Here is a 20,395-nt window from a genome sequence, read left to right as displayed (position 1 = left end):
TCATTTGATGATGTCATAATCATTTTGTTGATGTCATAATCATTTTGTTGATGTCATAATGATTTGATGATGTCATAATCATTGGATGATGTCATAATCATTGGATGATGTCATAATCATTTTGTTGATGTCATAATCATTTGATGTCATACTCATTGGATGATGTCATAATCATTTGATGATGTCATAATCATTTTGTTGATGTCATAATCATTGGATGATGTCATAATCATTTTGTTGATGTCATAATCATTTGATGATGTCATAATCATTAGATGATGTCATAATCATTTTGTTGATGTCATAATCATTTGATGATGTCATAATCATTTGATGTCATAATCATCGGATGTTGTCATATTCATTTGATGATGTCATAATCATTAGATGATGTCATAATCATTTTGTTGATGTCATAATCATTTTGATGATGTCATAATCATTTGATGATGTCATAATCATTTTGTTGATGTCATAATGATTTGATGATGTCATAATCCTTTGATGTCATAATCATTGGATGATGTCATAATCATTTTGTTGATGTCATAATCATTTGAAGATGTCATAATCATTTGATGTCATAATCATTGGATGATGTCATAATCATTTTGTTGATGTCATAATCATTTGATAATGTCATAATCATTAGATAATGTCATAATCATTTTGTTGATGTCATAATCATTGGATGATGTCATAATCATTTGATGATGTCATAATCAGTTTGTTGATGTCATAACCATTGGATGATGTCATAATCATTGGATGAAGTCATAATCATTTTGTTGATGTCATAATCATTTGATGATGTCAAAATCATTTGATGTCATAATCATTTGATGATGTCATAATCATTTTGTTGATGTCATAATCATTTTGTTGATGTCATAATGATTTGATGATGTCATAATCATTTAATGTCATAATCATTGGATGATGTCATAATCATTTGATGATGTCATAATCATTTTGTTGATGTCATAATCATTTGATGTCATAATCATTTTGTTGATGTCATAATGATTTGATGATGTCATAATCCTTTGATGTCATAATCATTGGATGATGTCATAATCATTTTGTTGATGTCATAATCATTTGAAGATGTCATAATCATTTGATGTCATAATCATTGGATGATGTCATAATCATTTTGTTGATGTCATAATCATTTGATAATGTCATAATCATTAGATAATGTCATAATCATTTTGTTGATGTCATAATCATTGGATGATGTCATAATCATTTGATGATGTCATAATCAGTTTGTTGATGTCATAACCATTGGATGATGTCATAATCATTGGATGAAGTCATAATCATTTTGTTGATGTCATAATCATTTGATGATGTCAAAATCATTTGATGTCATAATCATTGGATGATGTCATAATCATTGGCTGATGTCATAATCATTTTGTTTATGTCATAATCATTTGATGATGTCATAATCATTTAATGTCATAATCATTGGATGATGTCATAATCATTTGATGATGTCATAATCATTTTGTTGATGTCATAATCATTTGATGTCATAATCATTTTGTTGATGTCATAATGATTTGATGATGTCATTATCATTTGATGTCATAATCATTGGATGATGTCATAATCATTTTGTTGATGTCATAATCATTTGATGATGTCATAATCATTTGATGTCATAATCATTGGATGATGTCATAATCATTTTGTTGATGTCATAATCATTTGATGATGTCATAATCATTAGATGATGTCATAATCATTTTGTTGATGTCATAATCATTTGATGATGTCATAATCATTGGATGATGTCATAATCATTTTGTTGATGTCATAATCATTTGATGATGTCATAATCATTTTGTTGATGTCATAATCATTTGATGATGTCATAATCATTTTGTTGATGTCATATTGATTTGATGATGTCAAAATCATTTGATGTCATAATCATTGGATGATGTCATAATCATTTTGTTGATGTCATAATCATTTGATGATGTCATAATCATTAGATGATGTCATAATCATTTTGTCGATGTCATAATCATTTGATGATGTCATAATCATTGGATGATGTCATAATCATTTTGTTGATGTCATAATCATTGGAAGATGTCATAATCATTGGATGATGTCATAATCATTTTGTTGATGTCATAATCATTTGATGATGTCATAATCATTAGATGATGTCATAATCATTTTGTTGATGTCATAATCATTTGATGATGTCATAATCATTTTGTTGATGTCAAAATCATTTGATGGTGTCATAATCATTTGATGTCATAATCATTGGATGATGTCATAATCATTTTGTTGATGTCATAATCATTTGATGATGTCATAATCATTAGATGATGTCATAATCATTTTGTTGATGTAATAATCATTTGATGATGTCATAATCATTTGATTTCATAATCATTGGATGATGTCATAATCATTTTGTTGATGTCATAATCATTTGATGATGTCATAATCATTAGATGATGTCATAATCATTTTGTTGATGTCATAATCATTTGAAGTCATAATCATTTTGTTGATGTCATAATCATTTTGTTGATGTCATAATGATTTGATGATGTCATAATCATTTGATGTCATAATCATTGGATGATGTCATAATCATTTTGTTGATGTCATAATCATTTGATGATGTCATAATCATTTTGTTGATGTCATAATCATTTGATGATGTCATAATCATTTTGTTGATGTCATAATCATTTGATGATGTCACAATCATTGGATGATCTCATAATCATTTTGTTGATGTCATAATCAATTGATGATGTCATAATCATTAGATGATGTCATAATCATTTTCTTGATGTCATAATGATTTGATGATGTCATAATCATTTTGTTGATGTCATAATCATTTGATGATGTCATAATCATTTGATGTCATAATCATTGGATGATGTCATAATCATTTTGTTGATGTCATAATCATTTGATGATGTCATAATCATTAGATGATGTCATAATCATTTTGTTGATGTCATAATCATTTGATGATGTCATAATCATTTGATGTCATAATCATTGGATGATGTCATAATCATTTTGTTGATGTCATAATCATTTGATGATGTCATAATCATTAGATGATGTCATAATCATTTTGTTGATGTCATAATCATTTGATGATGTCATAATCATTTTGTTGATGTCATATTGATTTGATGATGTCAAAATCATTTGATGTCATAATCATTGGATGATGTCATAATCATTTTGTTGATGTCATAATCATTTGATGATGTCATAATCATTAGATGATGTCATAATCATTTTGTCGATGTCATAATCATTTGATGATATCATAATCATTGGATGATGTCATAATCATTTTGTTGATGTCATAATCATTGGATGATGTCATAATCATTGGATGATGTCATAATCATTTTGTTGATGTCATAATCATTTGATGATGTCATAATCATTAGATGATGTCATAATCATTTTGTTGATGTCATAATCATTTGATGATGTCATAATCATTTTGTTGATGTCAAAATCATTTGATGATGTCATAATCATTTGATGTCATAATCATTGGATGATGTCATAATCATTTTGTTGATGTCATAATCATTTGATGATGTCATAATCATTAGATGATGTCATAATCATTTTGTTAATGTAATAATCATTTGATGATGTCATAATCATTTGATTTCATAATCATTGGATGATGTCATAATCATTTTGTTGATGTCATAATCATTTGATGATGTCATAATCATTAGATGATGTCATAATCATTTTGTTGATGTCATAATCATTTGATGTCATAATCATTTTGTTGATGTCATAATGATTTGATGATGTCATAATCATTTGATGTCATAATCATTGGATGATGTCATAATCATTTTGTTGATGTCATAATCATTTGATGATGTCATAATCATTAGATGATGTCATAATCATTTTGTTGATGTCATGATCATTTGATGATGTCATAATCATTTTGTTGATGTCATAATCATTTGATGTTGTCATAATCATTTTGTTGATGTCATAATCATTTGATGATGTCACAATCATTGGATGATCTCATAATCATTTTGTTGATGTCATAATCAATTGATGATGTCATAATCATTAGATGATGTCATAATCATTTTGTTGATGTCATAATGATTTGATGATGTCATAATCATTTTGTTGATGTCATAATCATTTGATGATGTCATAATCATTTGATGTCATAATCATTGGATGATGTCATAATCATTTTGTTGATGTCATAATCATTTGATGATGTCATAATCATTAGATGATGTCATAATCATTTTGTTGATGTCATAATCATTTGATGATGTCATAATCATTTGATGTCATAATCATTGGATGATGTCATAATCATTTTGTTGATGTCATAATCATTTGATGATGTCATAATCATTAGATGATGTCATAATCATTTTGTTGATGTCATAATCATTTGATGATGTCATAATCATTTTGTTGATGTCATAATCATTTGATGATGTCATAATCATTTTGTTGATGTCATAATCATTTGATGATGTCACAATCATTGGATGATCTCATAATCATTTTGTTGATGTCATAATCACTTGATGATGTCATAATCATTAGATGATGTCATAATCATTTTGTTGATGTCATAATGATTTGATGATGTCATAATCATTTTGTTGATGTCATAATCATTTGATGATGTCATAATCATTTGATGTCATAATCATTGGATGATGTCATATTCATTTTGTTGATGTCATAATCATTTGATGATGTCATAATCATTAGATGATGTCATAATCATTTTGTTGATGTCATAATCATTTGATGATGTCATAATCATTTGATGTCATAATCATTGGATGATGTCATAATCATTTTGTTGATGTCATAATGATTTGATGATGTCATAATCATTGGATGATGTCATAATCATTGGCTGATGTCATAATCATTTTGTTTATGTCATAATCATTTGATGATGTCATAATCATTTAATGTCATAATCATTGGATGATGTCATAATCATTTGATGATGTCATAATCATTTTGTTGATGTCATAATCATTTGATGTCATATTCATTTTGTTGATGTCATAATGATTTGATGATGTCATTATCATTTGATGTCATAATCATTGGATGATGTCATAATCATTTTGTTGATGTCATAATCATTAGATGATGTCATAATCATTTGATGTCATAATCATTGGATGATGTCATAATCATTTTGTTGATGTCATAATCATTTGATGATGTCATAATCATTAGATGATGTCATAATCATTTTGTTGATGTCATAATCATTTGATGATGTCATAATCATTGGATGATGTCATAATCATTTTGTTGATGTCATAATCATTTGATGATGTAATAATCATTAGATGATGTCATAATCATTTTGTTGATGTCATAATCATTTGATGATGTCATAATCATTTTGTTGATGTCATATTGATTTGATGATGTCAAAATCATTTGATGTCATAATCATTGGATGATGTCATAATCATTTTGTTGATGTCATAATCATTTGATGATGTCATAATCATTAGATGATGTCATAATCATTTTGTCGATGTCATAATCATTTGATGATGTCATAATCATTGGATGATGTCATAATCATTTTGTTGATGTCATAATCATTGGATGATGTCATAATCATTGGATGATGTCATAATCATTTTGTTGATGTCATAATCATTTGATGATGTCATAATCATTAGATGATGTCATAATCATTTTGTTGATGTCATAATCATTTGATGATGTCATAATCATTAGATGATGTCATAATCATTTTGTTGATGTCATAATCATTTGATGATGCCATAATCATTTTGTTGATGTCATAATCATTTGATGATGTCATAATCATTAGATGATGTCATAATCATTTTGTTGATGTCATAATCATTTGATGATGTCATAATCATTAGATGATGTCATAATGATTTTGTTGATGTCATAATCATTGGATGATGTCATAATCATTTTGTTGATGTCATAATCATTTGATGATGTCATAATCATTTGATGTCATAATCATTGGATGATGTCATAATCATTTTGTTGATGTCATAATCATTTGCTGATGTCATAATCATTAGATGATGTCATAATCATTTTGTTGATGTCATAATCATTTGATGATGTCATAATCATTTGATGTCATAATCATTGGATGATGTCATAATCATTTTGTTGATGTCATAATCATTTGATGATGTCATCATCATTAGATGATGTCATAATCATTGGATGATGTCATAATCATTTTGTTGATGTCATAATCATTGGATGATGTCATAATCATTTTGTTGATGTCATAATCATTTGATGATGTCATAATCATTTGATGTCATAATCATTGGATGATGTCATAATCATTTTGTTGATGTCATAATCATTTGATGATGTCATAATCATTAGATGATGTCATAATAATTTTGTTGATGTCATAATCATTTGATGATGTCATAATCATTTGATGTCATAATCATTGGATGATGTCATAATCATTTTGTTGATGTCATAATCATTTGATGATGTCATAATCATTAGATGATGTCATAATCATTTTGTTGATATCATAGTCATTTGATGATGTCATAATCATTAGATGATGTCATAATCATTTTGTTGATGTCATAATCATTTGATGATGTCATAATCATTTTGTTGATGTCATAATCATTTTGTTGATGTCATAATGATTTGATGATGTCATAATCATTTGATGTCATAATCATTGGATGATGTCATAATCATTTTGTTGATGTCATAATCATTTGATGATGTCATAATCATTTGATGTCATAATCATTGGATAATGTCATAATCATTTTGTTGATGTCATAATCATTACATGATGTCATAATTATTTTGTTGATGTCATAATCATTTTGTTGATGTCATAGTCATTTGATTATGTCATAATCATTTGATGTCATAATCATTGGATGATGTCATAATCATTTTGTTGATGTCATAATCATTTGATGATGTCATAATCATTAGATGATGTCATAATCATTTTGTTGATGTCATAGTCATTTGATGATGTCATAATCATTTGATGTCATACTCATTGGATGATATCATAATCATTTGATGATGTCATAATCATTTTGTTGATGTCATAATCATTGGATGATGTCATAATCATTTTGTTGATGTCATAATCATTTGATGATGTCATAATCATTAGATGATGTCATAATCATTTTGTTGATGTCATAATCATTTGATGATGTCATAATCATTTTGTCGATGCCATAATCATTTGATGATGTCATAATCATTGGATGATGTCATAATAATTTTGTCGATGCCATAATCATTTGATGATGTCATAATCATTTGATGATGTCATAATCATTTTGTTGATGTCATAATCATTTTGTTGATGTCATAATGATTTGATGATGTCATAATCATTTGATGTCATAATCTTTGGATGATGTCATAATCATTTTGTTGATGTCATAATCATTTGATGTCATAATCATTGGATGATGTCATAATCATTGGATGATGTCATAATCATTTTGTTGATGTCACAATCATTTGATGATGTCATAATCATTTAATGTCATAATCATTTGATGATGCCATAATCATTTTGTTGATGTCATAATCATTTGATGATGTCATAATCATTAGATGATGTCATAATCATTTTGTTGATGTCATAATCATTTGATGATGTCATAATCATTTTGTTGATGTCATAATCATTTGATGATGTCATAATCATTTGATGTCATAATCATTGGATGATGTCATAATCATTTTGTTGATGTCATAATCATTTGATGATGTCATAATCATTTTGTTGATGTCATAATCATTTGATGATGTCATAATCATTTGATGTCATAATCATTGGATGATGTCATAATCATTAGATGATGTCATAATCATTTTGTTGATGTCATAATGATTTGATGATGTCATAATCATTTTGTTGATGTCATAATCATTTGATGATGTCACAATCATTGGATGATCTCATAATCATTTTGTTGATGTCATAGTCATTTGATGATGTCATAATCATTTGATGTCATAATCATTGGATGATGTCATAATCATTTTGTTGATGTCATAATCATTTGATGATGTCATAATCATTAGATGATGTCATAATCATTTTGTTGATGTCATAATCATTTGATGATGTCATAATCATTTGATGTCATAATCATTGGATGATGTCATAATCATTTTGTTGATGTCATAATCATTTGATGATGTCATAATCATTTGATGTCATAATCATTGAATGATGTCATAATCATTTTGTTGATGTCATAATCATTTGATGATGTCATAATCATTTTGTTGATGTCATAATCATTTTGTTGATGTCATAATGATTTGATGATGTCATAATCATTTGATGTCATAATCATTGGATGATGTCTTAATCATTTTGTTGATGTCATAATCATTTGATGATGTCATAATCATTAGATGATGTCATAATCATTTTGTTGATGTCATAATCATTTGATGATGCCATAATCATTTTGTTGATGTCATAATCATTTGATGATGTCATAATCATTAGATGATGTCATAATCATTTTGTTGATGTCATAATCATTTGATGATGTCATAATCATTTGATGTCATAATCATTGGATGATGTCATAATCATTTTGTTGATGTCATAATCATTTGATGATGTCATAATCATTTGATGTCATAATCATTGGATGATGTCATAATCATTTGATGATGTCATAATCATTTTGTTGATGTCATAATCATTTGATGATGCCATAATCATTTTGTTGATGTCATAATCATTTGATGATGTCATAATCATTTGATGTCATAATCATTGGATGATGTCATAATCATTTTGTTGATGTCATAATCATTTGATTATGTCATAATCATTTGATGTCATAATCATTGGATGATGTCATAATCATTTGATGATGTCATAATCATTTTGTTGATGTCATAATCATTTGATGATGCCATAATCATTTTGTTGATGTCATAATCATTTGATGATGTCATAATCATTAGATGATGTCATAATCATTTTGTTGATGTCATAATCATTTGATGATGCCATAATCATTTTGTTGATGTCATAATCATTTGATGATGTCATAATCATTAGATGATGTCATAATCATTTTGTTGATGTCATAATCATTTGATGATGTCATAATCATTAGATGATGTCATAATGATTTTGTTGATGTCATAATCATTGGATGATGTCATAATCATTGGATGATGTCATAATCATTTTGTTGATGTCATAATCATTTGATGTCATAATCATTGGATGATGTCATAATCATTTTGTTGATGTCATAATCATTTGATGATGTCATAATCATTTGATGTCATAATCATTGGATGATGTCATAATCATTTTGTTGATGTCATAATCATTTGATGATGTCATAATCATTTGGTGTCATAATCATTGGATGATGTCATAATCATTTTGTTGATGTCATAATCATTTGATGATGTCATAATCATTAGATGATGTCATAATCATTTTGTTGATGTCATAATCATTTTGTTGATGTCATAATGATTTGATGATGTCATAATCATTTGATGTCATAATCATTGGATGATGTCTTAATCATTTTGTTGATGTCATAATCATTTGATGATGTCATAATCATTAGATGATGTCATAATCATTTTGTTGATGTCATAATCATTTGATGATGCCATAATCATTTTGTTGATGTCATAATCATTTGATGATGTCATAATCATTAGATGATGTCATAATCATTTTGTTGATGTCATAATCATTTGATGATGTCATAATCATTTGATGTCATAATCATTGGATGATGTCATAATCATTTTGTTGATGTCATAATCATTTGATGATGTCATAATCATTTGATGTCATAATCATTGGATGATGTCATAATCATTTGATGATGTCATAATCATTTTGTTGATGTCATAATCATTTGATGATGCCATAATCATTTTGTTGATGTCATAATCATTTGATGATGTCATAATCATTTGATGTCATAATCATTGGATGATGTCATAATCATTTTGTTGATGTCATAATCATTTGATTATGTCATAATCATTTGATGTCATAATCATTGGATGATGTCATAATCATTTGATGATGTCATAATCATTTTGTTGATGTCATAATCATTTGATGATGCCATAATCATTTTGTTGATGTCATAATCATTTGATGATGTCATAATCATTAGATGATGTCATAATCATTTTGTTGATGTCATAATCATTTGATGATGTCATAATCATTTGATGATGTCATAATCATTTTGTTGATGTCATAATCATTTGATGATGTCATAATCATTTGATGTCATAATCATTTGATGATGTCATAATCATTTGATGTCATAATCATTGGATGATGTCATAATCATTTTGTTGATGTCATAATCATTTGATGATGTCATAATCATTAGATGATGTCATAATCATTTTGTTGATGTCATAGTCATTTGATGATGTCATAATCATTTGATGTCATATTCATTGCATGATGTCATAATCATTTTGTTGATGTCATAATGATTTGATGATGTCATAATCATTTGATGTCATAATCATTGGATGATGTCATAATCATTTTGTTGATGTCATAATCATTTGATGATGTCATAATCATTTGATGTCATAATCATTTTGTTGATGTCATAATCATTTGATGATGTCATAATCATTTGATGTCATAATCATTTGATGATGTCATAATCATTTGATGTCATAATCATTGGATGATGTCATAATCATTTTGTTGATGTCATAATCATTTGATGATGTCATAATCATTAAATGATGTCATAATCATTTTTTTGATGTCATAATCATTTGATGATGTCATAATCATTAGATGATGTCATAATGATTTTGTTGATGTCATAATCATTGGATGATGTCATAATCATTTTGTTGATGTCATAATCATTTGATGATGTCATAATCATTTGATGTCATAATCATTGGATGATGTCATAATCATTTTGTTGATGTCATAATCATTGGATGATGTCATCATCATTTTGTTGATGTCATAATCATTGGATGATGTCATCATCATTTTGTTGATGTCATAATCATTGGATGATGTCATAATCATTTTGTTGATGTCATAATCATTTGATGATGTCATAATCATTTGATGTCATAATCATTGGATGATGTCATAATCATTTTGTTGATGTCATAATCATTTGATGATGTCATAATCATTAGATGATGTCATAATCATTTTGTTGATGTCATAATCATTTGATGATGTCATAATCATTTGATGTCATAATCATTGGATGATGTCATAATCATTTTGTTGATGTCATAATCATTTGATGATGTCATAATCATTAGATGATGTCATAATCATTTTGTTGATGTCATAATCATTTGATGATGTCATAGAATCATAGAATCATAGAATCGTAGAGTTGGAAGGGACCTCCTGGGCCATCTGGTCCAACCCCCTGCTCAAAGCAGGATTCGCTAAATCATCCCAGTCAGATGTCTGTCCAGCCTCTGTTTGAAGACTTCCATTGAAGGAGAACTCACCACTTCTCGTGGCAGCCTGTTCCACTCATTGATCACTCTAACTGTCAAAAAGTTTTTTCTAATATCTAATCTGTGTCTCTTCCCATTCAGTTTCATCCCATTGCTTCTAGTCTTTCCTTGTGCAAATGAGAATAAAGTTGATCCTTCTACAATGTGACATCCCTTTAGATATTTGTAGACAGCTATTAAGTCTCCTCTCAGTCTTCTCTTTTGCAAACTAAACATTCCCAAATCCTGCAACCTTTCCTCATAAGACAGGGTTTGCAGACCGGTCACCATTCTGGTCGCTCTTTTCTGAACTTGCTCCAGTTTGTTGATGTCTTTTTTAAAATGTGGTGCCCAAAACTGGACACAATATTCCAGATGAGGTCTGACCAAAGAGGAGTAGAGGGAAATAATGACTTCACGTGATCTAGACTGTATGCTTCTGTTAATACATCCTAGAATTGCATTTGCCTTTTTTGCTGCTGCATCACACTGTTGACTCATATTCAGTCTGTGATCTATTAGTATACCCAAGTCTTTTTCACATGTGCTGTCACTTAGCCCTATTCCTCCCATTCTATATATGCTTTTTTCATTTTTATTGCCCAGATGTAGTACTTTGCATTTCTCCCTGTTAAAAACCATTCTGTTAGTTGCTGCCCACTTCTCCAGTTTATTTAAATCTTTTTGAATCCTCTCTCTCTCTTCTCTAGTATTAGCTATCCCTCCTAGCTTTGTGTCATCAGCAAATTTAATCAGTTTACCCTCAATTCCTTCATCTAAATCGTTGATAAAGATGTTGAACAATACAGGGCCCAGGACAGAGCCCTGTGGTACCCCACTTGAGACATTCTTCCAACTGGATGTGCAGCCATTTACGACCACTCTTTGGGTCCGATCACTAAGCCAGTTATGAATCCACCTAACAGTTGCCTTGTCCATTCCATACTTAGTCATTTTTTCAATAAGGATTGTATGAGAGACTTTGTCAAATGCTTTGCTGAAGTCAAGATATACTATATCTACAGCATTTCCTTGATCCACCCAATCAGTGATACCGTCATAGAAGGAAATTAAGTTAGTCTGACATGACTTATTAGTTACAAACCCATGCTGACTCTGTTTAATCACTTCATTCTTATCCAGGTATTGACATACATGTTGTTTAATAATTTGTTCAAAGATCTTTCCTGGTATAGAAGTCAGACTCACCGGCCTATAGTTGCCTGGGTCCACCTTCTTCCCCTTTTTGAAGATAGGAACAACATTTGCTCTTCTCCAGTCTTCTGGCACTTCTCCTGTTCTCCAAGAATTTTCAAAGATTATGGAGAGGGGTTCAAAAATTTCTTCTGCTATCTCCTTCAGTACTCTGGGGTGTAATTCATCTGGACCTGGAGACTTGAATTCATTTAGGTTAGCTAAGTGTTTCCTCACTATCTTTCTGTTTATAGATATCCTGGATTCTTCTATTCCCTTAATAGGACAGTGAATAACAGTTGATGTTGCATTTCCTTTCTGAGAGAAAACAGATGCAAAATAGGAATTTAAAAGTTCAGCCTTCTCAACATCCTGTCTTACCATTTCATCATTTTCATCCTGTAAAAATCCTATAGCATCTTTGACTTTTCTTTTACTTTTGACATATCCCCAAAATCCTTTATTATTGCTTTTGACATCTCTTGCAAGCCTCAGTTCATTTTCAGCTTTAGCTAATCTGATTTGTGCCCTGCAGGTTCTGCAGACAGCATTATATTCTTCTTTAGATATGCCTCCCTCTTTCCATTTTATAAACATTTTTTTCTTCCTTTTTAGCATGTGCTTAAGTTCTGTGTTCATCCATCCTGGTTTCCTTAAATGCTTCCTATTCTTCCCTCTTTTCGGAATTGTTAACAACTGTGCTTTGAGAATTTCATTTTTCAAGATTTCCCATCCTTCCTGGACATTTTTGTCTTTAAGGATATCCAGCCATTGGATCCCTCCAATTCTCTTTCTGAATCCCTTAAAATCTGCCTTTCTGAAATCTAACCTTGACGTCTGAGTCTTCACAGGTCTTCCACCTCTAGTAATCCAAAATTCTAAAATAGCATGGTCGCTACCTCCTAGGGTCCCAGCCACTTTTACCTCCTCAACCATTTCCTCCCTGTTTATAAGGATTAGGTCCAAGGTAGCAGTTCCCCTTGTTTTCTCCCTTACCTTTTGGAAGATAAAGTTGTCAGCAAGAGAGGATAAGAATTTCCTTGACCTGTTAGTTTTGCCTGAGAGAGATTCCCAACAAATGTCTGGATAGTTGAAATCTCCCATGACAACTATGTCATATTTTTTGGAGAACTTGGCCATCTGATGCATAAAGAGTTCATCCATATCTTCAGCTTGCACAGGCGGCCTGTAGTAAATGCCTACAATGGTGTCCTTCCCATTGTTCTGTCCTTGTATTCTTACCCAAACAGTTTCCACAGAACTCCCAGTCTCTGAAGCTTCAATCTCTGTGCAGATATACGCGTTTCTAACATACAATGCGACACCCCCTCCTCGTTTATCAAGTCTATTTCTTGCAAATAAGTTGTATCCTTCTAGTCTTGTATTCCAATCATGTGTATTGTCCCACCAAGTTTCAGTGATTCCAATGACATCATATTTCTTTTCCTGTGTTAGTAGTTCCAATTCTCCTTGTTTGTTGCCCATGCTTTGTGCATTAGTATAGAAACATTTTAGTTTGTGATTGGTTTCTCTTTCTCCAATATTTTTATTAATTAGATTCTTTCGTCTTTGTTCTTCCTTTCCACTTCTAATAGCAGAGTTCTCAGTAGCATTTGTCTATGATTCTATGATTCTATGATTCTATGATTCTATGATTCTATGATTCTATGATTCTATGATTCTATGATTCATAATCATTAGATGATGTCATAATCATTTTGTTGATATCATAGTCATTTGATGATGTCATAATCATTAGATGATGTCATAATCATTTTGTTGATGTCATAATCATTTGATGATGTCATAATCATTTTGTTGATGTCATAATCATTTTGTTGATGTCATAATGATTTGATGATGTCATAATCATTTGATGTCATAATCATTGGATGATGTCATAATCATTTTGTTGATGTCATAATCATTTGATGATGTCATAATCATTTGATGTCATAATCATTGAATAATGTCATAATCATTTTGTTGATGTCATAATCATTAAATGATGTCATAATTATTTTGTTGATGTCATAATCATTTTGTTGATGTCATAATCATTTGATTATGTCATAATCATTTGATGTCATAATCATTGGATGATGTCATAATCATTTTGTTGATGTCATAATCATTTGATGATGTCATAATCATTAGATGATGTCATAATCATTTTGTTGATGTCATAGTCATTTGATGATGTCATAATCATTTGATGTCATACTCATTGGATGATATCATAATCATTTGATGATGTCATAATCATTTTGTTGATGTCATAATCATTGGATGATGTCATAATCATTTTGTTGATGTCATAATCATTTGATGATGTCATAATCATTAGATGATGTCATAATCATTTTGTTGATGTCATAATCATTTGATGATGTCATAATCATTTTGTCGATGCCATAATCATTTGATGATGTCATAATCATTGGATGATGTCATAATCATTTTGTCGATGCCATAATCATTTGATGATGTCATAATCATTTGATGATGTCATAATCATTTTGTTGATGTCATAATCATTTTGTTGATGTCATAATGATTTGATGATGTCATAGTCATTTGATGTCATAATCTTTGGATGATGTCATAATCATTTTGTTGATGTCATAATCATTGGATGTCATAATCATTGGATGATGTCATAATCATTGGATGATGTCATAATCATTTTGTTGATGTCACAATCATTTGATGATGTCATAATCATTAGATGATGTCATAATCATTTTGTTTATGTCATAATCATTTGATGATGTCATAATCATTTGATGTCATAATCATTTGATGATGTCATAATCATTTGATGTCATAATCATTGGATGATGTCGTAATCATTTTTTTGATGTCATAATCATTTGATGATGTCATAATCATTTGATGTCATAATCATTTGATGATGTCATAATCATTTGATGTCATAATCATTGGATGATGTCATAATCATTTTGTTGATGTCATAATCATTTGATGATGTCATAATCATTAGATGGTGTCATAATCATTTTGTTGATGTCATAGTCATTTGATGATGTCATAATCATTTGATTATGTCATAATCATTTGATGTCATAATCATTTTGTTGATGTCATAATCATTTGATGATGTCATAATCATTAGATGATGTCATAATCATTTTGTTGATGTCATAGTCATTTGATGATGTCATAATCATTTGATGTCATATTCATTGCATGATGTCATAATCATTTTGTTGATGTCATAATGATTTGATGATGTCATAATCATTTGATGTCATAATCATTGGATGATGTCATAATCATTTTGTTGATGTCATAATCATTTGATGATGTCATAATCATTAGATGATGTCATAATCATTTTGTTGATGTCATAATCATTTGATGATGTCATAATCATTAGATGATGTCATAATCATTTTGTTGATGTCATAATCATTTGATGATGTCATAATCATTTGATGTCATAATCATTTGATGATGTCATAATCATTTGATGTCATAATCATTGGATGATGTCATAATCATTTTGTTGATGTCATAATCATTTGATGATGTCATAATCATTAGATGATGTCATAATCATTTTGTTGATGTCATAGTCATTTGATGATGTCATAATCATTTGATGTCATATTCATTGCATGATGTCATAATCATTTTGTTGATGTCATAATGATTTGATGATGTCATAATCATTTGATGTCATAATCATTGGATGATGTCATAATCATTTTGTTGATGTCATAATCATTTGATGATGTCATAATCATTAGATGATGTCATAATCATTTTGTTGATGTCATAATCATTGGATGATGTCATAATCTTTTGATGTCATAATCATTTGATGATGTCATAATCATTTGATGTCATAATCATTGGATGATGTCATAATCATTTTGTTGATGTCATAATCATTTGATGATGTCGTAATCATTAGATGATGTCATAATCATTTGATGTCATAATCATTGGATGATGTCATAATCATTTTGTTGATGTCATAATCATTTGATGATGTCATAATCATTTGATGTCATAATCATTGGAAGATGTCAAAATCATTTGATGATGTCATAATCATTTTGTTGATGTCATAATCATTTGATGATGTCATAATCATTTGATGTCATAATCATTGGATAATGTCATAATCATTTTGCTGATGTCATAATCATTACATGATGTCATAATTATTTTGTTGATGTCATAATCATTTTGTTGATGTCATAATCATTTGATTATGTCATAATCATTTGATGTCATTATCATTGGATGATGTCATAATCATTTTGTTGATGTCATAATCATTTGATGATGTCGTAATCATTAGATGATGTCATAATCATTTGATGTCATAATCATTGGATGATGTCATAATCATTTTGTTGATGTCATAATCATTTCATGATGTCATAATCATTTGATGTCATAATCATTGGATGATGTCAAAATCATTTGATGATGTCATAATCATTTTGTTGATGTCATAATCATTTGATGATGCCATAATCATTTTGTTGATGTCATAATCATTTGATGATGTCATAATCATTAGATGATGTCATAATCATTTTGTTGATGTCATAATCATTTGATGATGTCATAATCATTAGATGATGTCATAATGATTTTGTTGATGTCATAATCATTGGATGATGTCATAATCATTTTGTTGATGTCATAATCATTTGATGATGTCATAATCATTTGATGTCATAATCATTGGATGATGTCATAATCATTTTGTTGATGTCATAATCATTTGCTGATGTCATAATCATTAGATGATGTCATAATCATTTTGTTGATGTCATAATCATTTGATGATGTCATAATCATTTGATGTCATAATCATTGGATGATGTCATAATCATTTTGTTGATGTCATAATCATTTGATGATGTCATCATCATTAGATGATGTCATAATCATTGGATGATGTCATAATCATTTTGTTGATGTCATAATCATTGGATGATGTCATGATCATTTTGTTGATGTCATAATCATTTGATGATGTCATAATCATTTGATGTCATAATCATTGGATGATGTCATAATCATTTTGTTGATGTCATAATCATTTGATGATGTCATAATCATTAGATGATGTCATAATAATTTTGTTGATGTCATAATCATTTGATGATGTCATAATCATTTGATGTCATAATCATTGGATGATGTCATAATCATTTTGTTGATGTCATAATCATTTGATGATGTCATAATCATTAGATGATGTCATAATCATTTTGTTGATATCATAGTCATTTGATGATGTCATAATCATTAGATGATGTCATAATCATTTTGTTGATGTCATAATCATTTGATGATGTCATAATCATTTTGTTGATGTCATAATCATTTTGTTGATGTCATAATGATTTGATGATGTCATAATCATTTGATGTCATAATCATTGGATGATGTCATAATCATTTTGTTGATGTCATAATCATTTGATGATGTCATAATCATTGGATAATGTCATAATCATTTTGTTGATGTCATAATCATTACATGATGTCATAATTATTTTGTTGATGTCATAATCATTTTGTTGATGTCATAGTCATTTGATTATGTCATAATCATTTGATGTCATAATCATTGGATGATGTCATAATCATTTTGTTGATGTCATAATCATTTGATGATGTCATAATCATTAGATGATGTCATAATCATTTTGTTGATGTCATAGTCATTTGATGATGTCATAATCATTTGATGTCATACTCATTGGATGATATCATAATCATTTGATGATGTCATAATCATTTTGTTGATGTCATAATCATTGGATGATGTCATAATCATTTTGTTGATGTCATAATCATTTGATGATGTCATAATCATTAGATGATGTCATAATCATTTTGTTGATGTCATAATCATTTGATGATGTCATAATCATTTTGTCGATGCCATAATCATTTGATGATGTCATAATCATTGGATGATGTCATAATAATTTTGTCGATGCCATAATCATTTGATGATGTCATAATCATTTGATGATGTCATAATCATTTTGTTGATGTCATAATCATTTTGTTGATGTCATAATGATTTGATGATGTCATAATCATTTGATGTCAGAATCTTTGGATGATGTCATAATCATTTTGTTGATGTCATAATCATTTGATGTCATAATCATTGGATGATGTCATAATCATTGGATGATGTCATAATCATTTTGTTGATGTCACAATCATTTGATGATGTCATAATCATTTAATGTCATAATCATTGGATGATGTCATAATCATTTTGTTGATGTCATAATCATTTGATGATGTCATAATCATTTGATGTCATAATCATTGGATGATGTCATAATCATTTGATGATGTCATAATCATTTTGTTGATGTCATAATCATTTGATGATGCCATAATCATTTTGTTGATGTCATAATCATTTGATGATGTCATAATCATTAGATGATGTCATAATCATTTTGTTGATGTCATAATCATTTGATGATGTCATAATCATTTTGTTGATGTCATAATCATTTGATGATGTCATAATCATTTGATGTCATAATCATTGGATGATGTCATAATCATTTTGTTGATGTCATAATCATTTGATGATGTCATAATCATTTTGTTGATGTCATAATCATTTGATGATGTCATAATCATTTGATGTCATAATCATTGGATGATGTCATAATCATTTTGTTGATGTCATAATCATTTGATGTCATAATCATTGGATGATGTCATAATGATTTTGATGCTGTCATAATCATTTGATGATGTCATAATCATTTTGTTGATGTCATAATCATTTTGTTGATGTCATAATGATTTGATGATGTCATAATCATTGGATGATGTCATAATCATTGGATGATGTCATAATCATTTTGTTGATGTCATAATCATTTGATGATGTCATAATCATTTGATGTCATACTCATTGGATGATGTCATAATCATTTGATGATGTCATAATCATTTTGTTGATGTCATAATCATTGGATGATGTCATAATCATTTTGTTGATGTCATAATCATTTGATGATGTCATAATCATTAGATGATGTCATAATCATTTTGTTGATGTCATAATCATTTGATGATGTCATAATCATTTGATGTCATAATCATCGGATGTTGTCATATTCATTTGATGATGTCATAATCATTAGATGATGTCATAATCATTTTGTTGATGTCATAATCATTTGATGATGTCATAATCATTTTGTTGATGTCATAATCATTTTGATGATGTCATAATCATTTGATGATGTCATAATCATTTTGTTGATGTCATAATGATTTGATGATGTCATAATCCTTTGATGTCATAATCATTGGATGATGTCATAATCATTTTGTTGATGTCATAATCATTTGAAGATGTCATAATCATTTGATGTCATAATCATTGGATGATGTCATAATCATTTTGTTGATGTCATAATCATTTGATAATGTCATAATCATTAGATAATGTCATAATCATTTTGTTGATGTCATAATCATTGGATGATGTCATAATCATTTGATGATGTCATAATCAGTTTGTTGATGTCATAACCATTGGATGATGTCATAATCATTGGATGAAGTCATAATCATTTTGT

Source organism: Dendrobates tinctorius, unplaced genomic scaffold, assembly GCF_039654945.1.
Source record: "Dendrobates tinctorius isolate UK_male_01 unplaced genomic scaffold, ASM3965494v1 ptg000019l, whole genome shotgun sequence".
Lineage (NCBI taxonomy): Eukaryota > Metazoa > Chordata > Amphibia > Anura > Dendrobatidae > Dendrobates > Dendrobates tinctorius.
Note: the sequence above shows the minus strand (reverse complement) of the source record.